Source organism: Pteronotus mesoamericanus, unplaced genomic scaffold (genome assembly GCF_021234165.1).
Source record: "Pteronotus mesoamericanus isolate MK-2021 breed Mesoamerican mustached bat unplaced genomic scaffold, CSHL_Meso_final scaffold_125, whole genome shotgun sequence".
Lineage (NCBI taxonomy): Eukaryota > Metazoa > Chordata > Mammalia > Chiroptera > Mormoopidae > Pteronotus > Pteronotus mesoamericanus.
This window is the reverse complement of record NW_026555304.1, coordinates 5,782,596-5,805,221: the sequence shown is the minus strand read 5'-3', so window position 1 is coordinate 5,805,221 and position 22,626 is coordinate 5,782,596. Positions and strand designations below refer to the sequence as shown.

At 42.3% G+C, this 22,626-nt stretch overlaps 1 protein-coding gene across 2 annotated transcripts in view; it reads left to right on the top strand.

The window, feature by feature from the left end:
• The first annotated feature begins 1,948 nt into the window (after nt 1-1,948).
• The window catches only part of SYK (spleen associated tyrosine kinase), an 88,011-nt gene continuing 67,333 nt past the window's right edge, over nt 1,949-22,626 (top strand). For both annotated transcript variants that reach the window (XM_054588042.1, XM_054588040.1), the window contains exon 1: nt 1,949-2,106. The gene's annotated coding sequence lies outside the window, so the exon portion shown is untranslated. The remainder of the gene's footprint in view (nt 2,107-22,626) is intronic.

The following is a 22,626-nucleotide window of genomic DNA, read 5'->3' as shown; positions in this document are numbered from 1 at the left end:
CGGCAGACAATCACAGCTAAGGATTATTACAGTGAAAGATTAAAAACAAAGTCAGAATATGGGGCAAAGGAAGGAAGCCTGGGAGAAATGTGTTAACTTTTAGGAAGATTTTTTTCCAGGTATTTGTGTGATGATTTTAACATATTTTTTAAGAAAATTATTATAAGCATACTGATTAACTTTTTTTAAAGTTTACTCAGAAAGGACTACAGCAGTGCTAAAGGGTGGCATGAAGATGCACCTAGAACATCACCTCATCTCCACTAGCAAACCCTAAGGAAATATGTAATCTTAGTAAACTCAAGATAGGTCTTCTGGCACCCATTTCCAACAACCTCACCAACTCTGAAAACCTGCCTGGATGTTCTATGCCTTTGTTTTGAGAACGATGGCTATTTCGTTGACTCGATGAAGCTCAATTAAGTCCAATGATTCACACATATAACCATAATAAAAATCCTTCACATGGGTTAAACATTTAAAGAAGTAAATTTTACTCTTTGCTACAGCATGGATGGACCTAGAGAGCATTATGCTAAGTGAGATAAGCCAGTGAGAGAAAGACAGGTACCATATGATTTCACTCATGTATGGAATTGAATGAATAAACAACTACCAAGCACGTGGAGACAGACTCATAGAGAGCAGGTTAATAGCTCTGGGGAAGGGTGCTGTTCAGGGTAGAGGAATGGAGGAGAAAAAACAGAGCTCATGGCCATGGTAATTGCAGAAGGGAAGGGGAGGAGGTGGAAGAGGATATGGGGGGATAAATGGTAATAGAAAAAATACAATACAATAAAAACAGTGGCAAAATGAATGTAAGAGAATGTCCACGTGAAAAGGCTGAGGGTCTACGATGGAATACAAACATTCCCTATCATCTATTTTTCTCCATGGCAATTATAATCTAACACACTATGTATTTTATTTTATTGTATTTGGGTTCAGGGTACAGGCTTTAAAAATTGGTACTCCCAACCAGTGTTGCCGAGAATGTGAGCGGCTGGGAACTTTTATGGGAAGATTTTAAAGTGCTGTCCAACAGAGAAAAAGGAGAAGAGGATAGGGAGGGGAATCCAGGTAGGTGTTTTTAAACTGAAGAACTACTGAAAAGGATTAAATGTAATTTAGCTCCAGACAGTGGGCCGCTGTGGGTAGAAGGAAACAAGTTAAATCACTATCAAGAACTTTGTAATAATTAAAGCCCTCAAAAGGCTGTGTTGGACAGGCTGGGGCCTCCCAAAGGCGTGCAGGGGAAGTCTGGCATCACCTAAGGCCACCTGGCCGAATTCCATGGCCTCCTGGTTAAGGGTCAGCAGGGGTGTCTTGGGCTGGTGACTGGGAATACGCGGCACAGAGAACAAGATTCTCTCTTCCTGAGCATGGGGAACAGGCCTGCCTTCCGTACCAGGAATCAGTTGCAGGCGACGGGGCGAAGAGGTTTCCGTCGTTGGCAGTGGCCCTCTTTGTACATGAAGGCCCCTGGCCCTGGCCCTCTCTACCCTGGAGGCGGGCGGAGCACCCAACTGACTTCTCTCCTTCTCCCCTTCGGCTTCCCGCCTCACAGGCCAACCTTGAGGTTGGGTCTCCCGCGCTCCAGCTGCCGCTGCCCAACTTTGGGCTTTCGGGGCGCATTCAGCGCTGGGGGAGTACGGGGCGTTGGGGCGGCGGCCAGGAGGAAGTGCGGGGCCTGTCCGGGCGCGTTAAGGAAGTTGCCCAAAATGAGGAAGCACCACGCGCTCGGCGACTGAGGAGATTGGCAGCGGGAGGAGCGAGCAGGAGCCCCGGGGCTCGCGCTGCTTCCAGAGAGCCCCACGGACGCGCCCGCCCGACGCCCGGCTCCACGTACCCAGGTCCCTGAGCTTCGACCCCGCGCCGCCCCGCCCCGCCCTTGGCTCACCTGCGCTGGTAGGTGTGGCGCGGGCTCCCTCCGCTCGGCCCACGGAGACACGGAGCACGGGGCATCTCAGAGCTGGGGAAGATGGCGAGGGTGGGATGCGGCCGTGCGTAGACTCGGCGGGTTTCTGGGTGTCCAGGCGCATTGACGGGACACTCGGAGTTCTCAGCCTTTGAAAAAGGAGGGGAAATTGATGAGAATAGAAGCAGGTAAGTGGTGTCCGTTTTTGTCCTGAACCTAGAACCTTTCGGGTCTGGCTCCCGTACTGGGAGCGAGGCCTGAGCCAGGGGACTTTGCCGGGGCGGGGGGTGGGGGAGCGCGGCGACCCGGGACCCCAGTGCTGCGGCGGCGCAGACAGTGCGGAAGCAGGAGGTCCTGGGAAACTCGAGCGGGAATCCGCACGCACGGAGAAACTCGGTCTCCGAAAGAACACATTTTCGTTTGGCCAGTTACATGAATGGAATGGAAAATTCCACTGTATTTATCGTGACTGAATGTACCTGCAGAAATTTTACATAAACTACATTTCTTATACGACAGAAAGGCGGAGGATTTGTATAAAACACGAAAACTTTCTTACCTACTCAAATTTCAAATGATTACTCCTTCAGAATATTTTCATGATAAAGTAACTTATTGGGCTAGTGATTAATTTGGAAAGCAGTAAAGTTTTTCTAGTAAAATGGAAATTTGAGGAGTTTTTTTTGTGTTTGTTTTTGTTTTGTGGAGGGGCAGGCAGTATGGCTCCAAAACTTTAAACCAAGCTAAATAACTATTTAAAGGCGATTCATTTTTTTGGTGTGTTTGAATGTTCAAGAACAAAAACCGGTCATTGGAGAAGTTAGAGTTTAAATGTTTCTACGTTGAAAACAGCGTTGCAAGTCATTTTAATGAGTTTGCTTGGGTTGCCGAGGATTTTATTGAACCCAAGTAAAACTGTTGGCTGGAGCATTTCAGCGCGTAGTACAGAGTCGAAGGTATCAGACATTTAAATCTTCATAGAAAAAAATTAATAATGTGATGACGAAAGTTTTCTGGAAGAAATGGAATTATCCATCTGATTTTTTTAATTTGGTAAGAACAAATGTATTGGTATTACACAGGCAGCATTTCAATAAAATGCAATTAAATTCATTAATGCCCCACTCACTCCCTGCCCCTCAAGTCTGGATAGTGCATGGATATATTGGTATTTGAGCTAAAAGGTTTAAATACTGTAAAGTATTAGGTGTTTTGAGTGAGGAATCTGGTTAAAATTATTGTATCAGATCGTTTTGTCCAGTCATCATCGTTCTTTTAATGTGCTTAGAAAAATTTTGCAGTAAAATAGAAATTGATTTGTATTCTCTGTGTTTGTAGTGCTCAGATATGTAGGGTTATATAAATAGTCTTAACTAGAATTTTATTTTTTAATGTTTTAAGCTAGGATAAAAATTAGGTGTATATCTTAGGTCTTTGCCTTTTCTGAGGGATGAAATTGGCAGGGAGATGAGTTTGTTGCTAGGTTTGCTCTTAAGAAATAATGCCTTAGCCTTTCTTAGGCTCGTATTTAATATTCTAAATACAGGTCTGATTTCTCTGTTTTTAAACCAAAGACTTCTTAGTAGGACACCACTTAGGCAGCACATTGCATGTTCATAATCGTTATTGAAGAACTTTGTGCTCAGATATGTCTTGGAATTCAGGATTTTTCAGAATTAAAAATTCAAAATTAGAATCTGAATTTCAGTATTGAAAAAGACATTTCTCAGCATTTAGAAAGGTACATGTGACACCAAGCACTCCATTACAGCATCCTCTAACCCCATGCAATGTTTCTGTGCCTCTACTGTGAATAACTTCCCTAGGTGGAATAACAAAAACTACAAATAGCTGTGTGTCAGTTTAGGGCAGTGTGGTCACTAAAAGAAGATCCCTAAAATTACTAAAAAACTTGTTTTACAGAATTCTTAGGAGTTGGGCTAAAGGACTGAATCTATATTAGACTTCATGAAGCTACTGTTTGATTTCGAAAGCAAATTGCTTTTCTCCTGTCCAATAACTCACTTACCAGTAATTAAATGGGCAGTTTCCCCTTTTCAAAGAGTCTGAAATAGCAGGATTTCACTGAATTTTTTATGACAACCATCAAAACATGAATCCTGCAGGTGAAAATAGGATGTTTTATCCTTACTGATATACTTTCAAACAGCAAATGTTCTGACAGTCTAGCATTGTAGAGCAAAATACAGTAGTTACTCAGGGAAAGGATATTGTCCTCATTTCCAGCGGCAGTATGTCCTTGCAAGAAATACTGTCTCCTATTCACTGGGCAGTTGGCTCCGTCTATCATCTGTGTCTAAGGAATGGCAGAGCACTTTTTCAAATCTGAGCAAATTTTTGCTTTTTCAACTTTAACTGTAATATATTTCTTTTTTTTCCTAACTACATCCTAACTCACCTCCTCTGTCCTGGTTTGCAAATTTTAACATTTTTTTCCACTTTTGGAATGGTTTAGCTGTACATGAGTGGAGGAAAAAATTAGAACTTTAGGCCTTTTGGGAGAATTTTTCTTAAATGTTTACATACTTTATTTTTCTTTTAAGGGCAATTAAAATCAAAAGGTAGAGTCTTAAAGAGAGATTGGAATTAAATGGCCTGACATGTCCTACCATCTTACTCTACTTAGACTTGAACAGGTTGGTTTCTTTTCACATGGAAAAGAGATTTTTTTTTAACTGAGAAATTATAGGAAGATTTTAAAATTTAGCTGATTAAATTTTAAAGAAAAAAATTTAATATATTATCAGGAAAAATTTTTTATTAGCTTATAATTTTGTCTGACAGTTATCTTGTATCAATTTGAAATTTTTTTGCCTTTAATGATTAATTATGTAAGTTTAGTCCTGTGAATCTTGAAAGCTGGTTGAATTGGAATCATAAATATAATCATATTTAGCCAAGGTAATAGATATCAGTAGAAAGAAGAACATTTAGTTTGTGTTGCAGTAAACTTAACAAATCAAAAATGACTCTCTCTTGATTCTTTTATTTCTTGAAGAATCCATAAATTTATTTTTGGAGGCTGCCAAAGGCCGATGATGAGAAGAGGAACTAAAATATTGGTGATGCCTTGATGACAAGGAGGGTGTGCTGAAAGCTTTACAGTAGGCAGTGTCTGGTGAGCAGCATCCTCTGTCTTGGGAGTACCTAGCTCTGAAACTGGACTCCTTGCTCCTTAAGCTGGTAACAATAGCTCTCACTGCTTAGCTGGAGCACTGGCGGGGAGCACAGATGCCAGAGGATGCTGGGCTTTCGGACTGGCATGCTGCGTTGGAGAGGTCCTAGCAGGAGCAGAGGCTGAGCATGCAGCATGGTCTGCCAGGAGGGCAGGCTGGTGTCAGGGTCAGTGGGACCAGGCCTGGATGCAGTCACTGGTGGAGGGTAAATGATGGAAGAGAGCCTGATGGCAGCAGTGGTTTGGGAAAGGTCTGAAGCATTGGTTTGTTCAGTTAGACTCTGAGTGGCTACAAAGAGCATTGGAATATCTAACATCTGACATTCTACTTTTTCACTCCATCTGTTTGTCTTAATTGATAAATTTTCATTCTGTCCTGGCCAGTCTGATTGATTTAATTTATTAAATCCATCCATTTCTGTTGAGTTGTCATGGAAATGCCCAGAGTTATGACCAGAGTTAATTTTTCTTTTTATTTGGTTTTAACTGACAACGATACTTTCCCATCCTGCAGTACCGCTCACCAAAAGCAATCTTTTTTGTTTTTATTACTATTTCTCCTCCTTATTTTTATAATATGCTTATTTGCTTATGTTTGGCTATATCTGTTATAGACTGTGTCTGCTAACTTCCTACTCTGAGAAATGAGCCCGTGGATCTCCTAGACTGCCCACCACCCAGGATAATCATCCTGGAATGGGGGTTAGGGTCTATTTGGTGTTTACTTTATTGTGATGTTTACTGCTAAAGCGAGGTATATAATGTAGTTACTTTTTTGGTCCCCCTTGTTGTTTTTCCCTGGGTAAACTCTTGTTCTGGTTTTGTGTTTTTTTCCAGTGGACTCTGTGCCTATTATAATTGTCTTCCCAACTCTCTTGAGACTAAGCTAAAACTCCTCTTGACTCAATTACCCAGTGAGTCAGATATACCAAGCAACCTATCAGTTGCACTTTTCTCTGTTTTTTTTCTTGAACCCTCTGTCTCCTTGCTCCAGTTTGACAGTGTCTCTTCGGCCTCACTACATAAACACTAACAACTGAAGCGTGGTTTAAAGAATTGATTGACTAAATACATTTCCTGCAAATTGTTTATCAGACCCTTTGTTTTACCCTTTGGGGTTTTAACATCATCTTACTAACATTCATGTACATTTTGCCAGTTGTAAATCCATTGTTTCAATTATTGAAAACATTTCCCCAGACTTATTATTTCCATTATTATTTATTTATTTGTAGTGGAGAACTTTTATAATTTCTTCGATCAGAACATTTTAAATGGCATCTCCGTTTAAAACCAGTCTCAATGTTACCTCTATTTGATCTGACACTGATGTTTTATGATCTGATCGTACTTTCCTGGGAATGTTGAGTCCAGGGCTTTCATCAGATGGCTGGCCTGGATGCTTTTGATTCTTGAACAGTTGCTGTCCATTTCAGTGGTCTTCCTTGGGGAGCTCAAGTAACTGAAATGCTGGACAGAATAAAGTTGGATATGAAGGAGTAAGCACAGATAATGCAGTGGGATTATTCAGAGCCATCGTGCATTGTGATATGCATGGAGGGGCATGTGTCTGTGTTCTCACACACCTTCATGGCCATGGGGTGCATTGGATCTTGGGGCATCTTGGGGACCAGACATCCGAAAGCCCACTTTTGGAAATATTGGGTGATCCTCTGCTGCCCTTTTACAAAGATTCTCAGGCTTTGCTTGGGTGGAGGCAGAATACTGTGGTTAATTTTATCTTAAATTCTAAGAATACTTTAATCATTTGATTGCTTAATCTCATTTTCTAAATATTTGTTTTGACAGTGGTTAAAAGTAGGAGTCTGAGTCCTCACTGGGTTCAAATTCCATGCTGTGTTTTAAAGGTACTTTTAGTCTCCATAGATAGGACGGTCACAGAAGGCTTCATTGTGATCCATAGTGGAGACCACGTGTGCAGCACCCATACCTGGCCTGTGGTTAGAACTGACATAACTCACAGCCTTTTTCAGGTGGGTGGCTCTGGGAATCTGCCCCTGCAGTCTTGGATGGAGGCTAATAGTAGCACTCCCAAGCAGCTCATAGGTGAATATGCACCATTTCTAAAAAAGCTAGTTTCTCTGACCTCCAAGGTGAGAGAACTTTCCATGATTTTCTTTTTGAAAAATGTTAAACTGCATAACTGATGCACAAGTACAGGCCCACTGGTGAACCTGTACTTGTGCATTGGTTATGACAGGCAGTAGTAACAGCCTCCTGGACAGTTGTCCTTAGCCCCAGCCCACCCTTACCATGGGGGAGGGCAATTTGGGGTATTTTCTCCTACTTGTTCATCCTATGTATATATGTATGTATCTTCAGAAGTTACAACCCTCCAAGTGTGTGTCTTCTTAATACCAATATCATTCTGCAGCTTTATTTTATTAATTTTCTTTTCTTTTATTGATCCTAGAGAGAGCGGAAGGGAGAGAGAAAAAAGGAGAGAAACATTGGTTGGACTGAACCTGCAATCCAGGCATGTGTCCTGACCTGTAATTGAACCCACAACCTTTCAGTTTTCAGAACAGTGCCCAACCAGCTGAGCCACACAGTCCAGGGCACAGCTTTCTTTTATTAATTGACAACAAAAGCATGCCAGGGTTGGGGAAGCCCTTCTTCTCAGTGATCATTGTGTTTTTTTTATTCCATAGATTGGAAACTATCATTTACTGATAGATGTTTAGGGGTTTTTCCCTAACTTTGATATTATAAGCAGAGCTTTAGTGAATGTACTTCTTTCATTCTTTCCCTCTCTTTTACCCTTTGCATTGTGTTTCATGAAACTTTCAGGTTAATCTTTCTTTCAGGAAGGATCTTCAGCCCCGTCTATCCTCTTATTCAGTGCATCTGTTGTCTTACATGTTTTAGCAAGCAGGTGGTTAATTTCCAAGGAATGTGATTCATTGTTAATTTTAATGATACACTAGGCATCTGGTTTTTGTTGCTGGCTCCAGTGCAAACATTCTCCAGCTGCCTCCCCCGGCCCCCCCGCCTGACCTTTGTCCCTTTGACACCACCTCATTTGCTTGTTCAGTGTTGTTCCTTCATGGGCTTCGCTTTCCTGGGCTTCTTGGGATTTCACCCCCAGCCCAGGGCTGCTCTTTTTTTTTTTGGTGGTGGGGTGTACCCTAGGAGCTAGTCTTTTAAGGCTGCATCTGTTGTGTGGCGCATGAGAGAGGAAGCAGGTGAGATGTGCACAGAGCAGCATGAGCCAGTAACCAGTGTGTGGGAACAGGGCCTCTGCTCCTTCTGTGCAGAACTGGCCATGCCCTGCCTCTGCACAGGAAGGCACTCCTGTAAAGGGACTTCTGTTGCTCTTAGGAGTGCCCACAGCTAAGGGCTTGGAGAGGGGTTAGCTGTTCCTCCTCCATGCCACCCACCCCACCCCAGGGCTCTCTCATCTCCAAGGTTTCTCCTGCCTCACAGCTGTCCCCCAGCCTGTATGTGGGCTTTGCTTTCCCTCTTCAGTTTCAGACCATCTTGCTTTGTGTCTTTCAAGGATTGCGATAATTTCCAATGTACTAGTGATGTGCTTCCTTTGCTCCCCTGAGTGGTATGGATTTATATCCTGTGCTATTGTTTTTAATGCTGTTTCTCTTTGTTCTCTGCATTTATAGCTGCTGCATATGCTTGAAACGGAAGTCCACCACTTCCTTTTTTGTTTTTTTAGCAACACCAATCAGCTGATGGTTGTAGCTGTGTGAAGGAAGTGACAATGAGGAGGAAGGAGAGGAGTTTGCTAGAGCAGGGGAGGATCCTAGCATTGGGGCTTCTCTGGTCTTCTCTGTTGCCCTGAGAGATGGGCAGAAATTGTGTCTACGGAGAGGGTGGCATTGTCAAGTCCACTCAGATTTTTGGGAAATCGCCAGTGCAAAATCATTAATTTCATGGCAGCATGTTTAAAGATGTATGGAATGTTAGAGGCAGAAGTGATTTAGGAACGATCTCACCCAATGTGCTGAAAAGCAGTGAGAGCCAGAATATTGCTATTATCTGAGGCCTGAAACTGAGGTGATTCTAATTCAGAACCAGAATGCATATCCACTACTCTAATAAAAGAGTGAAAAAAGGCTCTGCTGCCGTGCTTAGTGCTGAGAAGATGTAAAGTCATGTGAATGGACATGGGGAAGCCAAGGGTAACACCAGGTCATGAGCACAGTGGACATGTCAGTTTCACTCTTTCACCACTAGTTCTAGAAAACATATAATTTATCTTTATAGCTTTTTGTCGAAAAATTAAGCCAATTCAATATGAATTGGACAAAAAAAAAGTCCCAGATCAATAAGAGGTTACTGTGACAACATCACTTCAACACAAATTGAGCTGATTTCTGGAGTGCATGGGGTACTGTGGGAGGCTAGTGCAAAACACGCATTGAGCCACCCACAGAGAGCACAGCTGTCCTCTGGCTCCACACAGAAGACCTTCACGTCTGTGCTTTCCTTGCACAGGGCAGAAGTGCTGCCCTCTGCATACACCACTGTCCCAGGGTCGGGAGGGGAAGTACAAGGTGTCCTTACGGGTTGCAATAGGGCAGAGGAAGAAGGACAATTTCAAATTCATTTCCATTCTATTGTGGAAACATTTGTGATGCAGGGGGAATTTCAACAGACATTCACTGTCTCACAGTCCTAGAGGCTGAAAGTCTTGAGATCAACGTATCAGCAGGGTTAGTTCTCCTGAGGCCTCTGTTTGGCTTGTGGATGGTGTCTTCTCCTGTGTCTTCACATGGTCACTTCTCTGTGTGTGTGTGCCTTGTTCTAATTTCCCCTTTTTATAAAAACAGCAGTCATATGGATGAGGGCCCACCCTAATGACCTCATCTTAACTTAATCACCTCTGTAAAAGCCCTGTTTCCAAATAGAGTCCCATTCTGAGGTATGGGGGTTAGGGCTCCAACATGTGGATTTGAGGAACATGACGACTCAGCCCAACACAGGTGAATTTGTGGATCTGGCCTCTCCCCATGTGGCCTCATTGTGCACGACAGAGAGAGCTGTCTGTGCCAGCTGAAGTGAGTGTCGGATGGTTGTGGAACACTGTGTATGTAACTAACAAACAAAACTGAGCAAGTTAAAATGCCTAAGATACAATTTTCTTCCATCTTATATTGAAAAAATTTTTTAAGGAACTTATGAGAATACCCAGAAAAAAAAATAGAAATAGGAGTGATAAGGAAAGACAAATTCTGCAAGATCTTATGGCAAAGCTACAATGTAGGGTGGACCAACAAATCCAAATTATACCTGAAAAATATTGCAAGGCAAGGATTCCATTTCCCAGCAGTCAGAGAAGAGAGAATGGGTTATTAATGGTCTTGGGAAAACTGGCTAATAATTCGGAAAAAATACAGCTTTGCTCTTTATACCAAAATAAGTTACAGGTTGAATAAAGAAGAAAAATAGAAGAATGAAATCACGAAAGTTTGAAAAGAAAACTTAGGTGAGTTTTTAAATACTTGTGGAGTGAGGAAGGCCTTTCTAAATGTGATAGGAAATATGACACCATAATGGAAAAAAATTGATGAGCACAACTTGTTAAAATTATAAGGAAATTCCCATACAAATGAAAAATATATATAAATAAGTGGGGAAAAGACTGTAAGATATATTTTAATGTAAGATAACTGTAAGATATAGTTTTAATGCCTGTGGTAAAGTCTATTGTGGTCAACAGACTTAATATGCAGTGAGTTCTTTCAGATCAGTGAGAAAAATAAACACAGTCCAACAGAAAAATCAATGAAAGACACTCATAAGCAGTTAAAAATGGCAGATGAACCGCTGGTGCATGCATGTGCCCCACTTCCCTGCAGGTGAGGGATTTGCTGTGTGACAACGTATGGGGAAAGGCACACTTGGACCCATGGACAGGCACTGGCCCAGCTGTTGGGAAAAATCTTCTGAAATTTAAAATGCTTCCAGTGGACTTCCAGCCAAGATAAAGGTGTAGGTAGATACATTGTGCCTCCTCACACAACCAAAAGAAGGACAACACCAAATTTAAAAACAAAAAATAACCAGAACGGCCAAAAAATTGACCTGTATGGGAGTCTGACAACCAAAGAGTTAGAAAAGAAGCATTCATCCAGACCAGTAGGAGGGGTAGAGACAGGCAACTGGCGTGGAGAGGACGTGCAGTGAGGCAGTGGCTGACAGTCCAGGCAGTCCCTCATTTGTGTGTGGATAAACTGTGAGGAACGGCTGGGGAGCAAGACAGACCATGCAATCCAGGGTTCCAGTGTGAGAAAAGAAAGCTTTAAAACCTCTGGCTATAAAAACCTGTGGGGGTCATGGTGGTGAGAGAAACTCCCAGCCTCACAGGACAGTCCATTGGAGAGACCCACAGGGTCCAAGAACATACACAAACACTCCCACGTGGGAATTAGTACTAGAAGGGCCCAATTTGCTTGTGGATAATGGGGAAAGTGACTGAAAGTCATCTGAGAGCCTAGCAAGCGGCCTTGTTCCCTCTCGGACCCCTCTCCACATACAGTGTCACAGCACAGTCACCTAGGTTTCCCTGCCCCAGCTAATACCTTAGGCCCTGCCCCTTCCAACATAACAGGTGCACTGAGACAAAGAAATATGGCCCAAATGAAAGAGTAGATCAAAACTCCAAAAATAGAACTAAGCGATGAAGAGATAGCTAACCTATCATATGCACAGTTCAAAACACTGGTAATCTGGATTCTCACTGAATTGGTGGAGTATGGTTGCAAAATGGAGGAAAAAGGAAAGGCTATGCAAAGTGAAATAAAAATATATAGGGAACCAACAGTAAAGGGAAGGAAAATGGGTCTTAAAACAACGATTGGGAGCAGAAGGAAGAGATAAACTTTCAACCAGAACAGAATGAAGAAAGAAGAATTCAAGAAAATGAGACGCTTAGGAACCTTTGGGACAACTGTAAATGTCCCAACATCCAAATCGTAGGAGTGCCAAAAGGAGAAAAGAAAGAGCAAGAAATTGAAAACTTATTTGAGAAAAATAAGGGAGAACTTCCCCAGTCTGGTAAAGGAAATAGACTTCCAGGAGATCCAGGAAGCTCAGAGAGTCCCAAAGAAGTTGAACCCAAGGAAGCACATACCAAGGCACATCATAATTATCTTACCTAAGACTGAAGATAAGGAGACAATCTTAAAAGCGGCAGGAGAGTAGGAGACAGTTACCTACAAAGGAGTTCCCATAAGACTGTCAGCTGATTTCTCAAAAGAAACCTTGCAGGCAAGAAGGGGCTGGCAAGAAGTATTCAAAGTCATGAAAGGCAAGGACCTACATCCGTGATTACTCTATCCAGGAAAGCTATCATTTAGAATGGAAGGGCAGATGAAGTGCTTCCCAGATAAGGTCAAGTTAAAGGAGTTCATCATCACTAAGCCCTAATTATACGAAATGTTAAACGGACTTATCTAAGAAGAAAAAGATCAAAACTATGAACAGTAAAATGACAACAAACTCACAGCTATAAACAACCAAACCTAAAACAAAAACAAAAACTAAGCAAACAACTACAACAGGGACAGAATCATAGAGATGGAGATCAGAGGGAAGGAGGAGGGGGAAGAATGGGGGAAAAGATACAGAGAATAAGCAGCATAAATAGTAGGAACCAAAGAGGCAGGGGAAGGTTAAGAATAGTATAGGAAATGGAGAAGCCAAAGAAATTATATGTATGACCCATGGACGTGCATTAAGGGGGTGGGGAATGCTGGGGGAAGGGGTGGTGCTGGGTGAAGGGGAATAAAGTGGAGAAAAAAATGTGTTACAACTGAAATAGCATAATCAATAAAATGTATATATAAAAAAATAAAATGCCCCCAGTGCTTTGACTCAACAATTTGACTTTTAATAACTTCTTACACACATAAATTGACAGAAGTACAGAGATATATGCATACAGTAATCCATTGCAGCATTTTATTTTGTAATAGCAAAAAAAAAAAAATAAGAAAAAAGGCAGAAGAAATACATGTCAGTAGGGGGACTGTGAAGTAAACTATGGCATGTCCATGCACTGGAATCGCGTGTGGCCTTTTAAAAAGTGTGCAATATTTGTGAGCCAAAATATAAAGCTGTCCAAGTTACATTCAGTTAAAAAGCAAGATGTAGTATATTTTTTAAAAACACATACATGCTCTTAATGATGTAGGCTGCAGTGAATGTTATTTACCACATACAGATGCAGATCTGCCCATACAGTTTGTGTGTGTGTGTGTGTGTGTGCGTGAGAGAGAGAGAGAGAGGGAGAGAGAGAGAGAGAGAGAGAGAGAGAGAGAGAATATGTGGAGAGATCTGGAAGCAAAGGCATGAGACTATGAGCAGCATGGGAAGACAGAGGAATCGGTTTGGATAAAAAGGTAAAATACGTATTTTTACTCAGCACATAGAAGTTTGCAGTGATCATAATAAAATAAGAATCTTTGCTTGGGGTGGGGAGAGTAAATAGGATGAGACCAGGAAGAGAACTAATTTGGAACAAGGCATCCATCATGACTGTTAGGACCATTCTGCTTCCAAGCAAGGACTTCAGTTAGAGAAGGTGGGAGACTTGCCCAGAGTTGTACAGCCAGGTTCTCCAGCTTGACTGCACATGGCCATCACCCACGCTGGTCCTACCCACTGGTGCACGGGCTGCCCACCCCGCTAGATTCTGATGTGGTCTGGCCTGTAGCCTGCCCTTGGACTTTAATTATTAGGGTTTCTCCCTGCCTCCCCCACCAAGTGGAGCCACCACCATTGAGAACCACTGTTTTAGAACTAGTTAGTAGGGTTTTATGGCACACAAGCTTATCTTTAAAGCCTAACAGAATTTCCACCAAATTTGAATTGATCAGTATTCTGGATTTAGTGGCAGCTGTATGTGCCCTTGGTTGCAATCTACTATCACTTGACTCTGAAGCAAATCTATTCCCTAATGATGCATTTGAGGACCCTCCTGGTTTTTAACAAGCAACACCTAGTGAGTGTTTTCCTCAGCTACCTCTTCTCTGTTGTTGGAAATGGACCCCTTCTCTGGGGGTCATGGCATCACTCCTACCATGAAGCACTAAAATGATTTGTGACATTATTTTGGCTGGAAACCACAATGTAGAAATTGTGCGTTCCCTGCCCCCAGCATGGTGCCTGCTTCACACATGTTGGTACTCTTAAAGTTCCTTCCTTGTATTTCAGTAGTTCAGATGTGATTTGGATACAATGAACTGGGTTGTGGGAATAAAATGTGTCTCTTTTTAATTGAAAAAATCAAAACAACCCTAAGACCTCCACATTAGGCCCAAGTAGGGAACATGTTCAGAAAGGAGAGGTGCCTGGACTACACAGCCTGTTTCTTGGGTGACTGTCTGCCTGCAGTCCCATCTCATTGATCCTGCTTCACCTCTGACACCTGGTCCGGGTAAAGCCAGAGGCATTTTTCCAGCTCACTGCCAAGATCTAATATTGTGATACATTTCCACCAGCCACATGTGGCCATTTACATTCAAGTACTTAAATAAAATTTAAAATTCAGTTCTCAGTATCACTAGCCACAGTTTGATGGCAGCAGAGAAGAATAAGCATTTCGGTCATTGGAGCATGGTATATGGGACAGACCCAGATGCCGTCTTGTACCTGAGCCACACTCGGTACATCTTGGAGAGTCAAGGAGGGAAGCTAGCTTCTACACCTGTCCCCTTTCATAACTTAATGCCACTGTGATTGCATCATAATTCTTACGAGTTGTTCACGTGTGGACCCTACCTACTCCCATTTCCTTAAGGGGATCTGACCATGGGAAGTGACAGCAGTACCCCAACTCTTGTCTACAGGATCTGGCCTGGCCCTTTCATCCTCACCATAGTGACAGTCCTTTACTCAACAAAACAGCCTTGCACACACCCACCTGGCGTACATACAGCATACGTGCACACACATGCACTGTTGCAGTCTCGCTCAGTAACAGGAACTGAAATGGTTCCAAATTTTTGTCCTGGAGCAGTCTAATGGGAGCCCAGTCTTGGAGGACACTAATTAATGTATCCCTGGGTTAAGCACACTTGGTTCAGTATGGTTTCATAAAGAATAAATTAGTGTTTGTTCAAGAGGATTTAGAGGTAACAGAGAAACCTTAGTACTTACTAATTTCTCATCAGTAAAAACAAGTCCAGTGTCATTTTTGCAAAATATTTGGGATCCAAGATTATGTGCATTTAAAAGGGAGCTCTGAAGAAGGAACATATTCTTCATTAAGGTAAAAGGAAGATAGTATAATGCTTATTGCTTGACCATTTCTAAACTTTCAAATACAAGAGAACAAGACTTTTCATTTCTGGGCATGTGTGCCATGTGCTCATTGGAGCAACAGAAGAACATGAGGGGATGAGAGGCAGGTGCACCTGTGGGAAGCAGCAGCACTTGAGGAGCCTGTGGCTGGCAGATGTGACACAGTGGTCCTGTCCCCTCAGCTGGAACCCTGGCTTTTCATTCTGGGCAGTGGGGGAGAAGTGCAGCTTGCTGTCTCTGGAATTCTGGCACTGCTAAATTTGAGAAAGATAAAATACCACAGAGAGCAGCTTGGAAAGTTTGCAAGTTACAGAACTTCCTTTTGTGACTCATCCCAACATCAGGAAGTGGAGTAACATGTGTGTTCTTCCTCCAGGAGGCGTCAGGCATGCGCTATCGGCACAAGGACATGGGAAGAGCCCTCCACCTGAATTACTGTGTTAGCAAAGTCAGGATGGCTAAAAATTAGTGTGTGGGGGGGAAGTAGTATTTAACTACAAACATTTTCTTGAATTATGGGTTTAATATTACTTCCTTCAATTTCTATGTGAAATTTCAAACTCTTTACTTCACTCTGTCATTCCCCTCAGTTGCTACTGCCTCAGTTGTTGCTGCCCACTTCAGTGGTCAGCTCTGTTGGATGTGTTTGAGTCCCTGGACTTTCATTGCAGAGGCAGTTGTGCTAGAGCAGTTATTCTGCATCCTGGCTGCAGATAGGCATCACTGGAAAGCTTTAAAAATAATGAGGTACGGGCCTAGCCTGCAGGTTCTGAGTAAGTTTGGGGCAGGACCCTGTCACCAGTACTTTAGGAAAAAAAAAAAAGCACCCACATGATTCTACCCTGTAGCAAGGGTGGAGAATCACTGTTCTGGTCTAGAGTTCTCCTTTGTTTTGTTGGGAATTGAGCTTGATGATGAAGGCAGTCACTGTCACAATTTTATGTGTGAGGAAACACTTGGCAGCAGGCCAAACCTGGTGTCTAATGATTTAGAAGTATCCGGAGTGATTTTGAAGCAGGTTTCCAGGTGTGATAAAATCCTGCTTTGGCCTGATTCTCTGTAGAGCATCAGAACCTTCCTACTGGCCACAGCTGTTCTGGTCAACGTGCTGACTTATGTACTCACCAGCCCTCAGCACACACCTGCCCCTGTGGGGACATCACTCTGTCTGCTGGCTTGGCTCCTGGAGAGGAGAATCCAGGAGAAAATTCCTCTCTTATTTCTGGACGTTTAATTGTGACTGTGAACATATGTTCCACTCCTTTACTTAAATTCTCTACCTCATGGATATCCATCTTGCATATTTTGGATCTCCTTTGTCCTAGTGTTTTTCTGTTGAATTCTTTCACTTTTTGTTAATTCCATTCCATTTTCTCGAGCCACTCTATCCTGTCCACTATGTTCTTTACAATCTAATGTGTGTTCTCTTTTGCTGTTGAAATAACACCATCATTTCTATCTCACTTTGTTTCCTGATTTCTGCTAGCTTATTTCTGATGACTTTTCTTGCCTCTCCCCGTCATCCCCTAACTTCTGTATCTCTGGTTGGAGCTATTGTTTTAACAAAGTGACTGCTGTCTTAAAGGTCTTGATTTCATGGCTATGTGTATGGTCTTGATTTCATCTGCCCCTAGGAACTGTTTTCTGGAGAATGTGTTTTATATCTATTGTTTCTCCTATTACTTCGCTCCTTTTATTTAGTGGAATTGTATAGACTTGGGGTAGGTTCCTCATCTTGGAAATTACTCATGTTAGGAAGCAGCCAAAATATTCCAGCCTAAGAGAATAATTTGCTCATTCTTGCTAATGCTCTGTGTACGTGTGTGAGGCAGAGAGAGAATTTATCGGATATTTATTTCTTCCCAGGGAGGTCACTAGCTGTTTAAAATCTCCTCTCCACCTTCAAGAAAATGTTGGCTTCCCCACTGCTGTGTGGGGCTCCAACCCTACAGACTTTGTCTGAGGTGTGCATCTGTTTCCCTCCTTGACCATCTTCCCTAAGGGTCTTCATGTTCCCAGGTCCAGCCTTTGCTGCATTTGGCTCTGTTCACTGTAGGTTTGGGGTTAGAGGTATCTACTAGTCCCATGGCAATTCTCTTTCTTACTCTTGTGGTGGGTGATGTCAGATAAAATGGGATTGTGAAAACTTTACTCTGTCAATACTCAAGCTATCTGATATTTTGATATTTATTTTATGGAGTAACTTAGAGTCTTTGGTATTTTTCTTGAACAACTGAGTGTTTGCAGGAGCAGCGATGAACAATCAAACAGAGAACAACTCCAAAATAGCCAAAAAAGTTCATACGGCTCTCGGCCTCTTTGGCCAATGTGGCCATGGTGTTGGCTGGTTCCCTGATCTGTTCAGGTTATTTGTTTATCATCATCTCCTGCAAGCCAGGATGGAGCCGGGTGCTGGGATCATACCAGTAGTCAATACCCTGCCCTGCACTCAAGTTTGCTCACTGTCTGATCGAAAGAAAGAGTAGGAGCCAAGCACCAGGTCTTGACCAGATGTAACTTCATTTATTCTCCACAGCCAAGATTTTTTAAACAAAATTTTTGAAGTACATAAAAGAGCAGTACTACTCATAATTAACAGACGTTGCATTTTACCATTTTTGCCTTTATTTCACCCAAAAGAGAAACAATCTAAATAAAATTTTTAAAAAATGGAAGATATACCCATTTTATGAAGAGTAACTTGTCACATCCAGAGACCTGGTGAGAACTGGGTGAGCTTCTCACTCACACCCCTTTGGGTGCAAAGGTTGTGTATTCTCATTTCGTAAATAAATTGTGTTTCTGCAAGTACTAAGCAGCATTTTGTTAGAGACCAAACAAGCACAAGGAGACATGGTTATCAAGAGCTAAGGCCAACTGAAATTTGAATTTTCCAACATTGGTACCTATTCACCCTTGTATTGATTTTTGTAATAACTTGTACTTTCCTATTATGTTTGTTTGTGACCAACAAGGCCCCATGTAAATATTCTTGAGGTCACTCAAAATGGATAAATTATTAATCTAAGACCTAGATTTAGCACTCTCATGTAAGATAATGTCCAGACCATCTTTAGCATTTGTACTGCGAATTTGCCTACTCGCTAAAGTTGATGTGAGACTGCATCAGTCTTCACGTTCCTCTCCTGGACCTCTGTGGATGTGCACAGAGCGGCTAAACACCTGAGTCACCAGGTGTGCATATGCCCAGCTGAGTGCCGTGTTTGTCAAAATTTTGTGCTTTTTGTTGGTGATTTTGCTGTTTAAAATTTCCCATAGGCATAGTATTGTACAAAGTGCTGCTCAGGGTTCTTAAATGAAGAAGGCTGTGATGTGCCTTATGGAGAAACTGTGTATTTGGTAAGCTTCATTCATCCACGAGTTACAGCACTGTTAGCCACAAGTTCAATGTTAATTAAGGAACAGTACATATTAAATAAAGTGTCTTTAAACAGAAACACATAAAAAGAGGTTGTGAATTGACTGGTTGGTGAAAATGTTGTAACCAGAGCCTCTCAGGAACCTAAGCCTATATTTTCCTAAGAAGCAATGTTTCATTCAGTATTTACTAATTCAGTGTTCAGGACAGCATTATAGAACCTAATTATCACAAATAATGAGAATTGACTGTATTTTTCTATTTCTACTAGGAAGCAAGGAAATAATTTTAAAACAAAGTTTAATTTGACTATTTTTATGAGATGTGACCTTGAAACAAATTAACTATTTTTGTTACAGTGTAAATCTCTTAGCTTTGCATTTCACATTAGTTAATGAAATTGGCAGATTTTTCTTGAGTCCTTACTTTGTGCCTGACACTGTTCTGGTACCAGGAGGACCAGTGAACAGGTGCGGAGGTCAGATCACAAGCATCAGATTAAGAGCAATAGCCTCACTTAATATTTCTACTTAATTGTGGTACCAAGCCCAGTGAGTTCTATAGGAATCTTCTAATCCTCACACAAGTGTTTTTCTGATGAAAGAATAATTTTTAATAGCCCATATTTCCAAATAAATATTTTTCTCATAGTGATCTGATGGCCAGGCTACTTCCAACTTTACGCGTGGAGACTGATAATGTAAATATAATGCACCCCCATCAGGAGGCCCCCAGAGCTCTCTGTATTCAAACCTCCAGGTCATCACAGCTCCTCTTTGGCCCAGACTGACTCAGAATGCTGTTTGGCAGAAACCCCTTCTATGCAGCAGAATAGCAGCAAGCATTTCCTTCAGTGGGTCTTTACTGCATCAGACAGCACAGGTGCAAAGAGACAAGTACACACCGGGAGCATTACCAGGTTGCCAGTTATCCCTTTGAACACACTCAAGGCAGAGCTTCCCCATGTCTCACCAGAAACAGGCCCAAAGCCTTGATTTTTATCAGATATTTATGGTTCCCTCAGTGCAGATGCAATTTATAAATGAGGGGCCATTTCTACCATAAGCAATACTGCCTGATAGAAAGCAGTGCCACACAGCTAGGAGGAAGGGCAAGGCATCCTCTGGTGGGCCCAGCACCTGCTCCTTCCTGGAGATGTGGAACCCAAGCCATGCTTGTGATGACTCACGGACATCCCTTGCAAGGTAAAAACTGGTAATTTTAGCAGTTGGGGGTTTTAGTCAACATAGTACTTTAGGTCACGTCATAACAACAGAGAATGTTTTCCCTAAGGCTGTGTGTTTTCAAAGTTTCTTACACACTATTTTTTGATCATCTCTGTCAATCATTGTGATTGGGTGGTTGGGGCTAGGGTTGGTGTTCACCCTCACTTCTTCAGTAAGTTCCATAAAGCCCAGTGTCTTTATTGTTCCCTGGTACCCACGGCGCACAGCTGGCGTGCCCATGAACTTACTCGGGGCCCTCATGCAGTCAGAGCAGTGACCAATGCAGACATGCTCTAAACTTCCTTTTAAAAGCTCATATTATGTAGGGTGAGTTTTATGCTTTGTTTTTATATTTTTACATGAAATAAACTTATATTTATTATACTGAATATTTTCTAACATGCAGACAGATAGAATAGTATAATGACCAAGCATATAGTCATGACTTAGATGGTGTTTAAGTAAATCACAGATACCACAAAACTTACCCCCTTAAACACTTCCATATACTTCTCTTCAAAAAAGACATAAGAATACAGTTATCCCACTTGACAGAATTCTAATCAAGAGACTTGTAATTATGGGCCAATCCTGAGTCTGCTTGCAGCAGCTGAATTGTAGAGGCAGGTGAGTGTGTGGACCTGCCTTCCCGCAGTGAGCTGGTGAGAAAATCTATGTGAGGGGTCACTCAGCTGAAGAGTGAGGGTGTGCATTGAATCATCACCATGCTTGTTGCTGCCAACCCAGGGCATTAACCAGATGCCAGACCAGTTGCTATAAGCACTTCAGGCGGCTTGGTCAAGGGACACCACACCACTGTTTGAGGTGGGCTTTACCATAACCTTCATTTTGCAGATGAGGAAACTGAGGCTTAGCTATTTGGCTAGGGCCAGAAGAACCAGTGATTGTACCAAGTGAGTCTGCCTTAAGTAGGACCATCGCAGACTACCTCTCCAACTCCATGCACACAGCTTTCTGTGACTCTGCAAGAAGGTTCTGCCTAAAATGAGGCACGGAAAGTACAGTTTACGCTGGAGTTGAAGAGAAAAGTGAAAATTGCCTTAATAGCTCCAGGCCCAGAATTTTGTGGAGTTATTGTAGTTTTTGGGGTTTAAACCTCAAATTTTGTTAAAGGCTGTGCATAGGGAAAGAAGATAATAAGACCCAGAGTGTTTTCATAATTTGGGACAGGGTTATGCTTTATTAATAAGCCTACTAGAAAAATAACACTAGATAGTATCTAAATAGGACATATCAAGGTTTATAAACTGTGTTTCCACTGGTCTCCCTTTCAATACTTCTCTCCACTTTTTGGGCTTTTTTCTTCCCATACTCCTTGCTGTCCTGGGCTTCTGATTTTGGGCCTGCATTTTGGTCTAGAAAAGAAAGGTAGGTCAAAAGTATAGGAATCGAGTAAATCCAGAACCATGACCCCAGAACTTTGTACCTCTTGGGAAGGATACTAAAGTCTCAGCAGGTTCATATATGTGCCCCTGGGTTTTCTCCCCTGTGCAGCCGGCACTCCCCCACTGAGCACGTGCCCCTAAGGGCTAGGGTTAGGCTTTTGCCAGCCTGTTCATTCTCTCTGAAATAGAACTCTTATCACTTATTTAAGCATTGGGTATATTTGTGTCACAGGTTTATGAAATCTAAGGACACTATCATATGCTTCTGTAATAGTTTGCAGTGAGTCATCCACAATTATTCTTTAACTTATTAGAGAAAAATGATGGTAATTTTTTAAATAATATATTCAGTAAAACTTTCTGTAAATGTCTTCATTCACAGGCATGTGTCTTTTTTGTTTAAGTCAGGAGGTTTGCTTTTTGCAGTGGCTGCCAGGTCCCTGCAGAGGTTGTGTAAATGAGGAAAGGGCTGAAGCTGAAAATCTTAGCAAAGTACAAATGGATCTGAAAGAGGAAGCTACATCAGTGGAAGAGGACCCAGGCCTCCCAGGAGCCTCTGTTCTCTGAGTGGGAAGGGCTCGTGGAGAGTCATCTGGGGCAGGATCCCGGAAGTTCAGTCACTTTGCTGCCTGTCCATCTTTCCTGAGTGGTTTGCCCAGATGAAGAGAAAGCCAGTAAAAGCTATCAGGGGCTTTCAGTGTGTATTCGCTTGTTTATTACAGGTATTTTGTCTGTTGTTTTTATCTTTTCTCATAGGAGAGTGAGCCACTGTGGCTTTTGGGACACAGTGGCTGAGTGAAATTCATTGGAGAGATGTCCTTCGCCCCACTCAGGATCAATGCCGCCTTGGCCCACTAGATGAAATCCTACCCTTCCTCTTCCACTCAGGAGGGACATTACCAGTTGACACCTTGGATAGACCCCATATTCACTGATTATTCACTAAGCCCAATGCTCTTTTTAATAACCAACCGCCTCACAGTGGACATGCAGTGTGATGTAGTGACTGGTGTAGACGTAGTGCAGAGGGAACGAACCATTTCTTCTCAGTGCAGAAAGAGCTGGGTTTGCCCGTCACGTCTCTGAAACTGGCCAGCCATCCTTGACCACTCTCTCGCTGGGCTGGGCTCTTTCCTCTTTTTTATGCAAATTTACTGAACCCACAGATAATGTTTTTCCTTTCACCCAAGGCCTGACACTTAAATTTTTCTGCTTCA